Here is a 14476-nt window from a genome sequence, read left to right as displayed (position 1 = left end):
TGGAAGGAGCCGAGATGCCCTTCAACAGATGACTGGATTAAGAAGCTGTGGTCCATATATACAATGGAATATTACTCAGCTATCAGAAGGAACGATTTCTCAACATTTGCTGTAACATGGACGGCACTGGAGTTGATAATGCTAAGTGAAATAAGTCAAGCAGAGAAAGACAATTATCGTATTGTTTCTCTCATCTATGGAACATAAGAACTAGGAAGATCGGTAGGGGAAGAAAGGGATAAAGAAAGGGGGGGTAATCAGAAGGGGGAATGAAGCATGAGAGACTATGGACTCTGAGAAACAAACTGAGGGCTTCTGAGGGGAGGGGGGTGGGGGAATGGGATAGGCTGGTTGGGTAGTAAGGAGGGCACGTATTGCATGGTGCACTGGGTGTTATATGCAACTAATGAATCATCGAACTTAACATCAAAAACCAGGGATGTACTCTATGGTGACTAACATAATATAATAAAAAATATTAAAATAAAATAAAATATATTAAAAAAATGTTTTTTGAACATTAAGCAATAGATGCTTTGAAGTCTTCACCTGCTGAATCCAACTTATCAGGCCTCCCAGAGTCTGTTTTCATTGACTGCTTCTTTTTCTCCCTGAGTATGGGTCATATTTTTCTGTTTCTTGCATGTTTCATTATTTTTCTTGAAAACTGGACATTTTAGATAACACAACAACTCTTATTCTCATTTTATTTTTATCCTGGGGTTTTTTTTGTTGCTGGGGTTTTTTTTGTTTTGTTTTACTTTCTCTCTCATTTTATTTTAAAAAATTAACTAGGCTAGGCTTAATCTACAGAAACTATCACCCTGCAGTGTATGGCTACTGATGTCTCTGATCAGAGTTTGAAAAAAAATCTTATTTTTCTTTTTTAGCCTGCCTTCCTAGAGGTAACCCCCATGTCTGCACAGTTTAGTGGTCAACGATTGGCACACACTGTGCTCAAACATCTCACGTCTATCCAGCTCCCACTCTCTGCTAGTGGACCTGTGTTTGGTTTGGGGAGTACATTCCAGGTCTGGGCACTTTTCAAGTCTGCCTCCATTCTTATTTTTTGCTGCCGTCTGAGGTCTCTACTTCATGAGTACAGGCTTCCAGACAGTCAAGGATGCATGGAATGCTTATCACGGCCCTCAGTGCCTATCTCATTTCCAGAATCTCCCTGTCTAGCCCTCTGGTATTCCACTACATCCCACTAGAAAGTGCAGCCTCAGGCTAGGAGACCTGCAGTCTTTGGTTTTCTCGGTTGCTTCTGGGTGTGTGCTTTCCCTTTCTCACTCCAGATCAAGCTAGTCACCTTCAACAGCAAAGCGGCTGCTTTTCAGACTGCTTTGGTATATTTCCAGTTCACTAGAATGATTATTTGTGTTGTGTTTGTCCAGTGTTAAAGTTGTTTTAGGGAGACAGGATTTGCTGGTCTCTTCATTCCCCTCTACCTGAAGTGCTACCTCCTTCCTGATACTAGAATCATGTTCTTTTCAAGAGGTTTTAAAGGTTTACCTGTGGTACTGGGTGTCATTCCTTGGCAGGTGGTCACCTATACTGCCCTGGGAAAAATAGCCATCAGGCCAGTATGATCTTACTAAGAGTCTAGTAAGGAAAGAAAGGGACTAGCATTTCAGTTTTATAAAATATTAAACACAAACATTAGCTCACCAATTCCATATTCCTAGATTTCCTGTATGGTCTTGTAACTGACAATATTTTTCAAGTTCTTTTCAGTACACCACCAGAAAGTCCAAAGAAAAAGATGCAAGTTTCTTTTTTTAAAGTTGTAAAAAGATTCTTTTATGTTTATTGTTTTTGTCTTGAACATATTTGTAATCTTATCTATTTAGACATATTCTTGTGTGTGTGTTATTTTATTTTATTTTATTTTATTAATTTTTTATTTTTATTAACATATTTGTTATATATATGTTAATTGCTAACATATTATTAACATATTATTTGTTTCAGGGGTACAGGTATGTGATTCATCAGTTTTACACAATTCACAGTACTCACCATAGCACATACCCTCCCCCATGTCCATCACCTAGCCATCACATCCCTCCACTCCAGCAACCCCCCCTCCACTCCAGTAGCCCTCAGTTTGTTTCCTGAGACTAAAAGTCTCTTATGGTTTGTCTCCCTCTCTGGTTTCGTCTTGTTTCATGTTTTCCTCTCTTCTCCTATGATCCTATGCCTTGTTTCTCAAATTCTACATATCAGTGAGATCATATGATAATTTTCTTTCTCTGATTGACCTATTTCGCTTAGCATAATGCCCTCTAGTTCCATCCACGTCATTGCAAATGGCAAGATTTCATTTTTTATGGCTGCATCATATTCCATTGTATACATATACCACATCTTCTTTATCCATTCATCTGTCAATGGACATCTAGGCTCTTTCCATTGTTTGGCTATTGTGGACATTGCTGCTATAAACATTGGGGTGCACATGCCCCTTCAGATCACTGCATTTGTATTTTTGGGGTAAATACCCAGTAGTGCAATTGCTGGGTCATAGGGTAGCTCTATTTTCAACTTTTTGAGGAACCTCCATACTGTTTCCCAGAGTGGCTGCACCAGCTTGCACTCCCACCAACAGTGTAAGGGTTCCCCTTTCTCCACATCCTCTCCAACATCTGTCATGTACTGATTTGTTAATTTTAGCCATTCTGACTGGTGTGAGGTGGTGTCTCATTGTGGTTTTGATTTGTATTTCCCTGATGCCGTGCTTTAATCTCATGGAGCTGGCCTCCTAGTCAGGAATATAGAAAATGCCTAAAGCAAAATGTCTTCAGAAGAGAAACACAATAACAAACATGAACCAGTGAACATACATTCAGTTCCACTCATGTTGTGAGGATTAGGACAGGTTAGCTCAAGACAAAACTCCTCCATTCCCACTATTTTTTAAAAAGGCAACAGAATCTTTATAAAATCTTGTTTGAAAGTAAGTGAATAAGTGAACAAAAAGCAGCTCCAAGTATATACAAGACCGGGTAAGCTTTTCTTTTTTTTCTTTTCTTTTCTTTTCTTTTCTTTTCTTTTCTTTTCTTTTCTTTTCTTTTCTTTTCTTTTCTTTCCTTTCCTTTCCTTTTCTTTTCTTTTCTTTTCTTTTCTCTTTTCTTGTCTTTTCTTTTTTTTCTTTTCTTTTCTTTTCTTCTTTTCCCTTGATCATGGTACTACTCAGCTTCTCAGGCAGAGTGAAGCATTTACTTTGGTTTCACACTGCTGCTCTTCCATCTGGACTCTGCTAGGGACTTGAGAGAGGTCTGAATTTGGCCTTTATGTTCCATTTTTCATCAGCAATATCTAAGCTTGCGAGCCATACTTTATCAGACTTGAACTATCAACCAAGTATTATATCTCATATAAGTAATTTAAAATATCGTGTACACTTTTGCCACTTCAGGGAGATAATAGTTAGATGACTTTATGAGCTCTACTTGAAATTGTATTTTTCTTTATTCTCGAAATTAAAGTGGCAAGAACGTATTTAGAAAACAATGTCTTCTGTTTCAGAGAGATTTTCTGTTTCTTCATAGTATGATGTGTTTATAATTATGATTTATGATATATTTATAATCAAGATGCCCTGCAGAAAGTAAAAATTCAGATTATCAGTTTAAATCTTTAGGAATAAAAAACTAGATGGGGAAGGCAGGATGTGCTCCAGTCATTCCTTGAGCTGACATATTTATAAAACAAAATCCTTATGCCATAAAGTTAGCATAGATTTATTGGCCTTGAGGTAAAACACAAAGAAAAATCTTTTAAATGTGGCCACTAAAATGTCCTTGTATTAAGGCACAATCAAGATATTAATCACATTTTTGGTCCTTGACTATCCCTCTGAGTAAGAAAACTGAGGTGACTATTACTCTGTTATGTTGTGCATTACTACACTATTTCCACTACCTGTGAAGTCTGAACACTGAATCATCTTAAAAGAATTAGTCACCGTGTTAAGGTTTTTTCTTTGGCCCAGCTCCATTCCATGTTTTGCTATTGCTCTAAAGCATTTCCCTGCTCGACGGCAATAAAATAAGTTCAAAATATATACTACAGAAATAGAAGCAGTTAGTTTGACTCATGCTTCTCTCTCATTCCCCAGAAGCAGCAAGCAGCACCTTTTCCCTGCCCTCAACCCCAGGAAACAAGAGAACTTTCTCACTTGCTCACGCTCACGTCCTCCGTTCTGGTACTGCTTCTTCTCTGCCAGTAATCTCCAGTATTCCCGTTCAGATAAACCTATGCATACGACACCTTTCCCTCCCAATAAACCTTTAGAAGAGACTGCCAGTCATAGCTTGTCACAGACATAAACCTGGTGACCACATTGACGGACTACATCACCTATTGACAATCAGCCAAAGGAAAGGGGGCTTAATTACAATGGAAGTAATTAGGTTGGGGATAAACAGTTACTTCACAGGCAACCTGGACCATATACACTGCTGCTGAGCACTTTGGGGGCCAAGTCATAAATCCTATAAAGCCCTCGCACTTAGCATAGCACCTAACACAGGGTAAGTTGTGGATTTAATAAATATTTGGTTAAATGAAGTAGATGGGTGACTAAAGAATAATGAAGCCTCCTTTCATGTGAGACTCTAACCTGTTCCCTGGAATAATCTAGAAAAACACCTGCCTTTTCACAGAAGTCTGGACTAGAACTCTTTCAAAATCTTCTTCTGGTCTTTGTAAATGGAATTTTTTGTTTTTCATGTATCAGCTAATCGTAACTTTTTAAATCACAGCCTGACAATTGTTTCTCATTTCATTTGGAGCAAAAGTAAAAGTACATGCAAAAGCCTGTAAGACCCAACATGACCTCACCTGGTTCTTCCCTTCCTTACCTTTCCAACTTTAACTTTCACTGCTCTCTCTTGCTCCCTTCCTCCACCCACATTGGCCCTTTTGATATTTCTTGGATGCATTAGGCACATACTTGCCTTAGGGCCTCCGTGCTAGCTGTTCCATCTGCCTGGTTATTCTTCCCAGAGATGTACATGGCTCATCCCTCACTTCCTTCAAACGTCGCCTTTGCAGGGAAGACGACCCTGATCACCTGTTTAATACCTACCCCTTACATGGATCCCCTTACACTTCTCTATTTTTTTTCTTAACACTTAAACTGTCTCCTAATATAACGTACAACTTGCTTATCTTTCATGTTTTTATCTGTCTTCTGTGCCCCACCCCTATTCCTAAGATAGAGGGAGGGCAGGAATTTTTGCTCACTGCCATGCCTATAACAATGCCAGGGACACAGGGGGTACTTAATAAACATTAGTGAATATTATTAGTTATTTTTAAATATTTTATTCATTCATTTGAGATGGGGAGAGCACAAACAGGGAGAGGAACAGAGGGAGAGAGACAAGCAGACTCCATGCTGAATGGGGAGCCCAACACAGGACTCGATTCCAGGACCCTGAGATCATGACCTGAGCCAAATGCAAATGCTTAGCTGAATGGGCCATGAAGGCACCCCAAATTATTAGTTATTGAGTAAGTGTTTTGGACCAGTATTTGGAGTTAGAAAGCTAGTTATGTTGTGTTTTAGTTTTTCCTAAACCTGGCTACATAACAACATCACAGGAAACCCTTGTTAAAATTGATTCCTGGGCCCTACCACAGAAAACTTTAAGTAAACCGGAATCAGCTTCAGAAAGACATGTGAGAGCCCAAGATGATTGTGATGGAGCCCTTCTCGGAGAGTCCCCAAATGGAGGAAAGGACATAACTTTGGAGTGCTATCCATCTTGCTTCAATCTCTTCTCTGCAGTGTACTAGCTGACTAGGTGATCTTGAGTAACTTAGTTGTTGACATTTATTCTCTAGGAGACTTTCCTCATCTGCAAAATAGAAACAAATGTTTAGTGAATCAATGATCGAGTGAATGAATAAATCGGAGGTCCTCAAAGGGATAGTCTATAAATGGCATCCCGTAAGTAAAGGAAGTAGGACAAGACTGGGGCATAAGAAGCATTTATTTAAGGGATATTCATGCCCTAGTTCCCCCTAGGCATGGCTGCATCTCACAGAGAAGCAGGGGCATATCCGGTCCACATTTCAGTTTTCTTGGTTTGGCCGAGGCTGCGCTTACTGGGGCTTCATCCAGACTCGAACTATTTAATCTCTGTACTTGAAGTAGATAAGGGTTGGCTAAGCCTGGCCAGTTATTTTGTTGTTGTTATTGACTTTGGCCAGAGCTTCCATGTTATTAGCTCTTTGGAAAATGTCCTAAGTTTATGGGATGGGTACATTTTGATATAAATACGTAAGTGGTATGTTGCCAGGGGTATTAACGAGTGGTTGTGTTTGAAATGGTCCTGTGTTCACTGGACTCTGATTGTGTCATTCCAGAAGATTCCTCTTAGGGTTTGGGAAACACAAAAAGAGAATTCATGTACTGTTTAAGAAGAAATGCCAGGGTTTATGAATGCTCCTACAAAAAGCAGTTTTCCTGCAACTTTGAAGTTTATTTTCAAAGAATAATTGAAGCGGTCTTTTCCAGCATTAACTAATTCATCCAGAAGTTTACTTTGATCCTTCTCTGACATAGCCGATAACAGGGACCATTTTTACAGAATTATTTATCTTTCACATCCTTTCAGTTTTATTCCAATACTGGCACATGCCGTTTGTTTAACAATGAGGCATTTCTTTGCTTATTTTTTTGTCATTATATAGTAGACTATTGAATATCTACTGTATCATGACTTAACGTTCACTTGCTTGTGATTCATCTTTGTGGAAACTCTTTCATATAGGACCAGGTATCATATTCTTTATTTTAAGACTTTCACGAGACCTGGATCCCTGACTTCAACAGAAGAAGAATATAATAAGCTTTTATTATTTCAGTGATTGGCTTGCCACTTTTAATTACATAATCAAGGAAAGGAACATTAGTTAGAAAATTATAGGCAGTGCTATGTGTGCCCCAGGTCCACACACATGCTGAGTCAGCCCTCTGGGCATCCTTTCTCTTTTGGCCAATTTATTGCCATTAACGTTCTACATTCAAGAACGAAAAAAAAAGGAAAATTAGCAAAAGTGAACTAAAATTTTCAATATTAACTTTTAATGCAAAGACAGTTGGCTGCTTGCGAACAAATATTAATATGCCCGCCCAAACCAACAATAAATTATATATTTCTTAAAAGGCTGTTGGCAATGTAACGTGTGTAAGGCACTGAAATCATAATTGGCACTACCGTTTTGGCCCTGTGACCAGTTTTACATCAGGGACTTATTTTCCAGTTTTTTCCTCCGAGTTGTTATAATTATTTGCTCTAGTAGAATCTAAATTGAATGGCACACACACAATAAATGTGCTCCCTCCTGGAGCTCACCCAGGCGCTGTAAAATGCAAGGGAAAACAGTGGGAGACATTGAAGTGGTTCACACACTGACATTTTAAAAATCAAACAGGAGAAAAGAACATCTGAAAGGCCAGGTTAGTCCAGAATCCCACCCACACTACTCCAGACTGCCCACCTCTCAGCCCAGTCAGAAGTTCATATCCACGTGTCACACGGAGGCAGACTCAAAGATAATGGGGTCAGCCTGGAGCCGTCGGTGTAAAGCCATCAGGTGAGGATAATTTCTACTTTGGCAAGTCTATGAAGTTGTTTCGCTCAAGTTGGTACTTCATGTTTCCCTCTGCACTGTAAGTAAACCTCCGTTAAATAAAAAGGCCTAACAAAAAGCTTTTTCTGTCTTTTTACAAAGACGTTACAGGAAAAAAATATATTTTCGATTAACTGGAAATTCTGTCAGATGTGCCTAAGGGTTAAAAAAAAAAAAAAAGATGTATCTAAATCTCTATGTCCCAACCTGTGATGTGAAAAACCAATTTATCTTTCTTTCTCTGACACCATCACCAATAATTAATATTCATCTGTTAGAACAGAGCTGACCCTTCTGTCAATAATGCGTGATGCAGACCTGGATACAGGCTGCCTCTTGAAAGATTCTGATTCTGAGGACATGGATAGCAGTGATTAAAAGAAAAGAAAAACGTGGGAGACAATTCAATGAAAAAAAAAGTAACTATGGGACTCCTGGGTGGTGCAGTTGGTTAAATGTCTAACTCTTGGTTTCAGCTCAGGTCATGATCTCAGGGTTGTGAGATCAAGCCCCATGTTGGGCTCCACACTGCGAGGGGGTCTGCCTAGAGTTTCGTAGAGTTTCTTTCTCTCTCCTTTTCTTCCCCTCCCCCCCCCAGTCTCTCTCTCTCTCTCTCAAATAAAGAAATCTTTTTAAAAAAAGAAACAAAGTAGCTGATATGCATACATAACTGTTTTCACTTAAACATTGGAGTATGCAAACATTCATATATAAGTTGTTATGTGGACAAGAGTTTTCATTTCTCTTTAATATGCACCTAGGAGCGGAATTGCTGGGCTAATAGTTAACTTTGTTTAATTTTTGAGGAACTGCCAAACTATTTTTCAAAGCAGCTGAACTATTTTACATTCCCACCAACATTATATTTGATTCCGATTTTTCTACATCTCCTCCAACACTTGCTATTTTCCGTGTTTTTGTTATAACCATCCTAGTGAGTGTGAAGTGACATCTCTTTGTGGTTTTAATTTGCATTCCCTGATGTCTGGCCAGTTCCTTTTGTTTGGAAGCTTGAAAGGATTTTCCTTATTCGCTTATGAGTTCAGAAAGTTTGTTCAGGTTATGACAAGATGTGTCTTGAGTCCCCACATCCTGGAACACATGGAGCATGTCTAAACTTTAGATTCAGCTCTTTCTTCAATATAGAAGAAAAAATCATTTTATCCTTGATAAATTTCCCGTGGCAAATTATTTTCCCTCTTTCATGGGTTTTATTTCTTACTCTGGAATGTATTCTCATGTTGGCTTCCTTGATCTATTCTTCAGATCTTGCCTATTTTACCTCATGAAATCCTTCTTTTTATATTTTTGTTCTTTGCTTTGAAGTATTTCATTAATTCCCTCATATTTAAAAATTTAGCAGTAGGTTCAGACTAGTTTATGGCAGCACAACCATCCAGCTGAGAAGAGCTAAAAACACTGGACAAATTTAAACATCCATTCTAAAACACTAGAGAACTAGAAGGCAGCATGAACTTGAGGGAACAGGAGATGATACAGAGGGCAAGAGCAGAGAGGTGTGAGAACAACATTCATCTCCACTTTTCTCCTCAAGATGTTTGCTAATTTGCAAGTCATAAATGAAGAAGCTACTAAGGTGAGCAAATCTTTCAATCTTACTGGGTTGGGGAATAAAAGTTTTAGTTGGGAAACCACCAAGGGAGCAGGCTTTGTTAAACATGTAAAATTTTCACTTAGATCCTTGAAGGGATTCACTCTGGTGTTAGCAATCAACTGTATATAGACAAATCTCATGAAGGCTGAAAACTAATTAAATGTGCTTAATATATGATTGGATTATGATAATCTTTCCTAGGCTCACTGCCTAATAAAATAGAGTTAACCCTCTGGAGAAAGATAACATCATCCAAAGCATCAAATTATTTCCCATGTTTTCCTATGAAATACCAGGCATTCCAAGGGACAAGACCGAACAAAAGTCAAGAGAAAAGGGGCACCTGGGTGGTTCAGTTGGTTAAGCATCTGCCTTCAGCTCAGGTTATGATCTCAGTGTCCTGGGATTGAGTCCCACATTGGGCTCCCCGCTGAGCAGGAAGCCTTTCTCCCTCTCCCCCTGCCTTCTACCCCTGCTCGATCTCACTCTCTCCCACGCTCTCTCTCTCAAATAAATAAATAAATAAATAAATCTTTTTTTAAAAAAATCGAGAGAAAAAAATAGACAACAGAAAAAGATGCAGGGGCATCTGGCTGGCTCAGCTGGTGGAGTGTGCAACTCTCAATCTTGGGGTCATGAGTTTGAATCCCATGTTGAATGTAAAGATAAATAAAATTTTTTAAAAAACTAAATAAAGAAATAGGTGCACGGGAGATTGGGAAATTAGAATTTTCAAATGTGGATATCAAAATAGTTGTAATTACAAGATCAAGAATACTACCAGAAAATTGGAATCTATAGGGGCACCTGGGTGGCTCAGTCTGTTAAGTGACCAGCGCTTGATTTCAGCTCAGGTCATGATCTCAGGGTCATCAAATGGAACCTGGAACTGGGAGTGGGGCTTGGTGCTCAGCAGGGCGTCTGCTTGAGTCTCTTTCCCCCTCTTCCTCTGCCCCTCCCCCCTGCTCACACATGTACTCTCTCTAAAATAAATAAGTAAATCTCTAAAGAAAGAAAATTGGAATCTATATATAAAAGAAACAAATTTAAACTCCAAAAGTAAAAACTCTAGAACCCAAATTAAGAATTTAATAAATGGGTTTAATATCAGACTGCGTGCGGCTAAGGAAGGTTTGGAAACTGGAAGATAGTGGAAAATATCCACACTGAAGCAGAGATAGAAAAATAAAAAATAACAGGCACAGAAAAGAGGATATATATATATATATATATACATATATATATATATGGCACAGTGAAAAGGATTCATGTGTGTAGAACTGGAGTTCCAGAAGAAAAATTAGAAAATGAGACAGAAATAATACTAAAACAGGTAAGAGTTGAGAAGAACATCAATCCACAACTTTAAGAATTACTGTGAACACCAAGTAAAATAAGAGAGAAATTCATAACTGGGGACATCATATTACAACTGCTAAAAATCAAATACAAAGAGAAAAATCTTAGAAGTTAGGGGAGAAAATACATGTCATTCATAAAGAAGCAACAATAAGAATGAATACTGAATTCTCTTCAGAAATAACTGACTATAGGAGTCAGTGGAATGACATCTTCAAAGTGCTGAAAGAAAATAAATACCATTGTAGAATTCATTATGCAGATATATAGTCTTTTTTTCAATTTAAATTTACGGTAGTTAACGTACAGTGTAGGATTGGTTTCCGGTATAGAATTTAGTGACTCATCACTTACATCACAAGTGCCCTCCTTAATCCTAATCACCCATCTAGCCCATCCCCCCACCCCTCCCGCGTCCCCTCTGACAACCTTCAGTGTGTTCTATAGAGTGTATTCTCTGTAGTTAAGAATCTTTTATGGTTTGTCTCCCTCTCTGTTTTTATCTTATTTTATTTTTCCTACCCTTCCCCTTTCAGTATATATAGTCTTAAAGATAAACTCAAAATAAGGGCATTTTCAGACCATCCACCATACTCCCCTCCCAAATAAGAAACTGTCACCATTGACTAACTTGAACACTTCCTAATTCATTTTATGATGCAATTAAACTTTGATAGAAAAACCTGGTAAGAACCTTACAAAAGGGAAAATTACAGGCAAATATATCTTATGAAATAGATGAAAAAATTCTACATAAAATAGTAGCGAACCAAATCTAGCAATACATAAAAAGAATAGTAGTACATCATGACCAAATGGGGCTTGAAAAGAACAACCACAGTGGAAGTCGAAAAACAATTTAAATTAAATGGTAATTAAAATATAATAGCTTGTAGAATGTAACAATACCATAGGTAGAGAGAAGCATATAGCCTTAAATACATATATTGGAAAGAAAGCTGAAAGGAATAATCAAATATATATTTTAAACAAATTGAAAATTACAGCAAATTAAGTCAAAAAGAGAAGAGGATGAAAAATATTAAGGTTGGGGCAACAATTAGTGAACCTGGAAAACAAACGTGCAGTCAGAAGGATCAACAAAGCCAAACCAAGATGGTTCTTTCAAAAGGAAAATTAGCAAGACTAGTAAGACTGATTATTAAAGTGGGAAGGTTCAAATTAGCCTTCTGATAAAAGTGGTCATTACTACATTTTGTATAGATACTAAAAATGTTACAAGAGAAAATTATAAACAATTATACCAATAAATCTGAAAATTTAGATAAAAATACACATTTCTTGAAAAATACGCCTACCAACATGAACACAAGAATAAATAGGAAATCAAAGTATTTCTTTACCTATTAATGAATTGGATCAGTTATTAAAAAACCTCCCCACAAAGAAAACTTTAAGCCCAGATGGTTTCACTTGTGAATTCTCCCAAACATTTAAGGAAGTAATAAAACCAATATTATAAAAACTTTTCTAGAGAATAGGAAAAAAGGAACACTTCCTAACTCATTTTATGATGCAATTAAACTTTGATAGAAGAACCTGATAAGAACATTACAAAAAGGAAAATCACAGGCAAATTTATCTTATGAAAATAGGTAAAAAAATCCTAAGTAAAATATTAGCAAACCAAATCTAGCAATACATAAAAAGAATAGCCCATCATGACCAAGTGGGGTTTCAATTCAAAACTCAACATTATTTGTCACATTAAGAAAAAAGGGGAGGAAAATCATGTGGATTTTCTTTCATTTTTATCATCTTTATAGATAGGAAAATAATATTTAACATCCATTCATGATAAATACTTAAAATCTAGGAGTAGAAGGAAGATTCTTTAATTTGATGAAGAGTGTCTACAAAACATCTACATCATATTTACTTGTTATTTTCCCCCCTTGATATTGGGAATGGAGACAGGTTGCCTACTCTTGTCAATTCTATTTGACATTGATCTGGATGTCCTCCTAGGTGCAATACGCGAGAACAGAAATGAGGCATAAGAATTGAAGAAGAAGGAATAAAATTGCAATTTTTGGAGACAAAATGATTTTAAATATAGAAAACCCAAATGATGTACAACCAAACTATTAGAATTAATGAGTGAGATTTGCAAGTTTGCTTTATACCAGATCAATAAAAACCAATTATACTTCTATCTACTGGGAACAAACAAATACAAAATTAAATTTTAAAACTACATTTACATCAAAAACCAGCATACATCACTGAATAAGTATAATAAAAATATACATGACCTGTACATTAAAAACTAAAAAAATTAAACAAATCTAAAACATTATTGAGAGAAACAAATCTTAAATAATTTGAAGACCGTATGCCATGTTCATTAAAAGCAAAAGTCATTGTAATGATATCTATTCTTCCCAAGTTGAACTATAACTTCAATACAATTCCAGTCAGAATGTCAACTTCTTCTGTGGATACTGACATGGTGTTTCTAAAATTTATAAGGAAATACAAAGGGCCTGCAATAAACAAGTCCAACTATAAGAATAAATAAAAAGCTGGAAGACTACCACTACGAACCCTTGAGACCTATTATAAAATAACATTAATATTTTGAGCCACTGATGTGAGAATAGACCAATAGAAGAGAAGGAAACAAACTCACATATATATGGTCACCAGATTATGACAAGGGTAAGAGGGGATTGCTGGGAAAGCATAGTTATTTCAGTCAAGGATGCTATGTAAATCGAATATTTATATGGAAAAATGTGAATCTTGAATCCTGCGCCATACACAAAAATCAATTTTAGATAAAATGTAGATCTAACTATAAAAGGTAACATAACATAATAAAAAATTATTATTAAAAAATAAAATAAATAAAAAATAAAAAGAGCAAAAAATAAACAAAAATAAACAAAAAAAATAAAAGGTAATAGAGGTAAACTTTCGGAAGTGAACACAGGAAGATACCTCCGTGGCTTTGGACTAGGCAACTATATTTCTTAAACACAATTGATGCTACACAGAACTTGCTAGCTATAACAGGAACATAAAACAAATTGGACGAAATTAAAATTAAGAGTTTCTGTTCCTCAAAAGATACCATAAAATGAATAGGATGGTAAATCAGAGGAAGGGAGAAAATATTTTCCACCAATTTATTCAACAGCAAAGTCAGAATGTGTTATTACATTCCTACAGTTGAATAAACAGAGTATGAAGTAGGTAGAAAACGTGTAAAAGATATGGGCAGACATCTTACAAAAGAAAATATCCAAATGTCTAATAAACATATGAATAGGTGCTCAGCTTCACTAGTCACGAGAGAAATACTAAAGCCCAACACCATACCACTACACCCCCACAAGAATAGCTAAAATGGAAACAAAAAAAAAAAAACAAAACACCTGCAATCGTCCAGTGTGGGTAAGAATATGCAGCAACCACAACTTTCATGAACTTGTATGTACTTCGGATGGGAGTAGAAATGGGTACAATGCATTTCAGGAATAAATTGGACATTTTATTGAATAGCCAAATGTTAGCATAATTTATGATATGGTATTTTCTGGATCACAATAGATATTTTTGTGCATGTATCAGGAGACATGAAGAAGAATATTCATGTCAGTTGTGTTCATAAGAACAACACACACACATACACACATGCACCCACACACACACACACACACACACACACACACACACACACACAAATCCCTTAACAACCCAAATGTCTATCAACAGCAGAATGCATATAAGTAGTGGTATTTTTAACACATGGGATATATTTCATAGGAATTAATTACACTCAATAATATGGATGAATCTTAAAAGCAGTAATGTTAGGTGATATCA

This window comes from Ailuropoda melanoleuca, chromosome 8 (assembly GCF_002007445.2).
Source record: "Ailuropoda melanoleuca isolate Jingjing chromosome 8, ASM200744v2, whole genome shotgun sequence".
Lineage (NCBI taxonomy): Eukaryota > Metazoa > Chordata > Mammalia > Carnivora > Ursidae > Ailuropoda > Ailuropoda melanoleuca.
Note: the sequence above shows the minus strand (reverse complement) of the source record.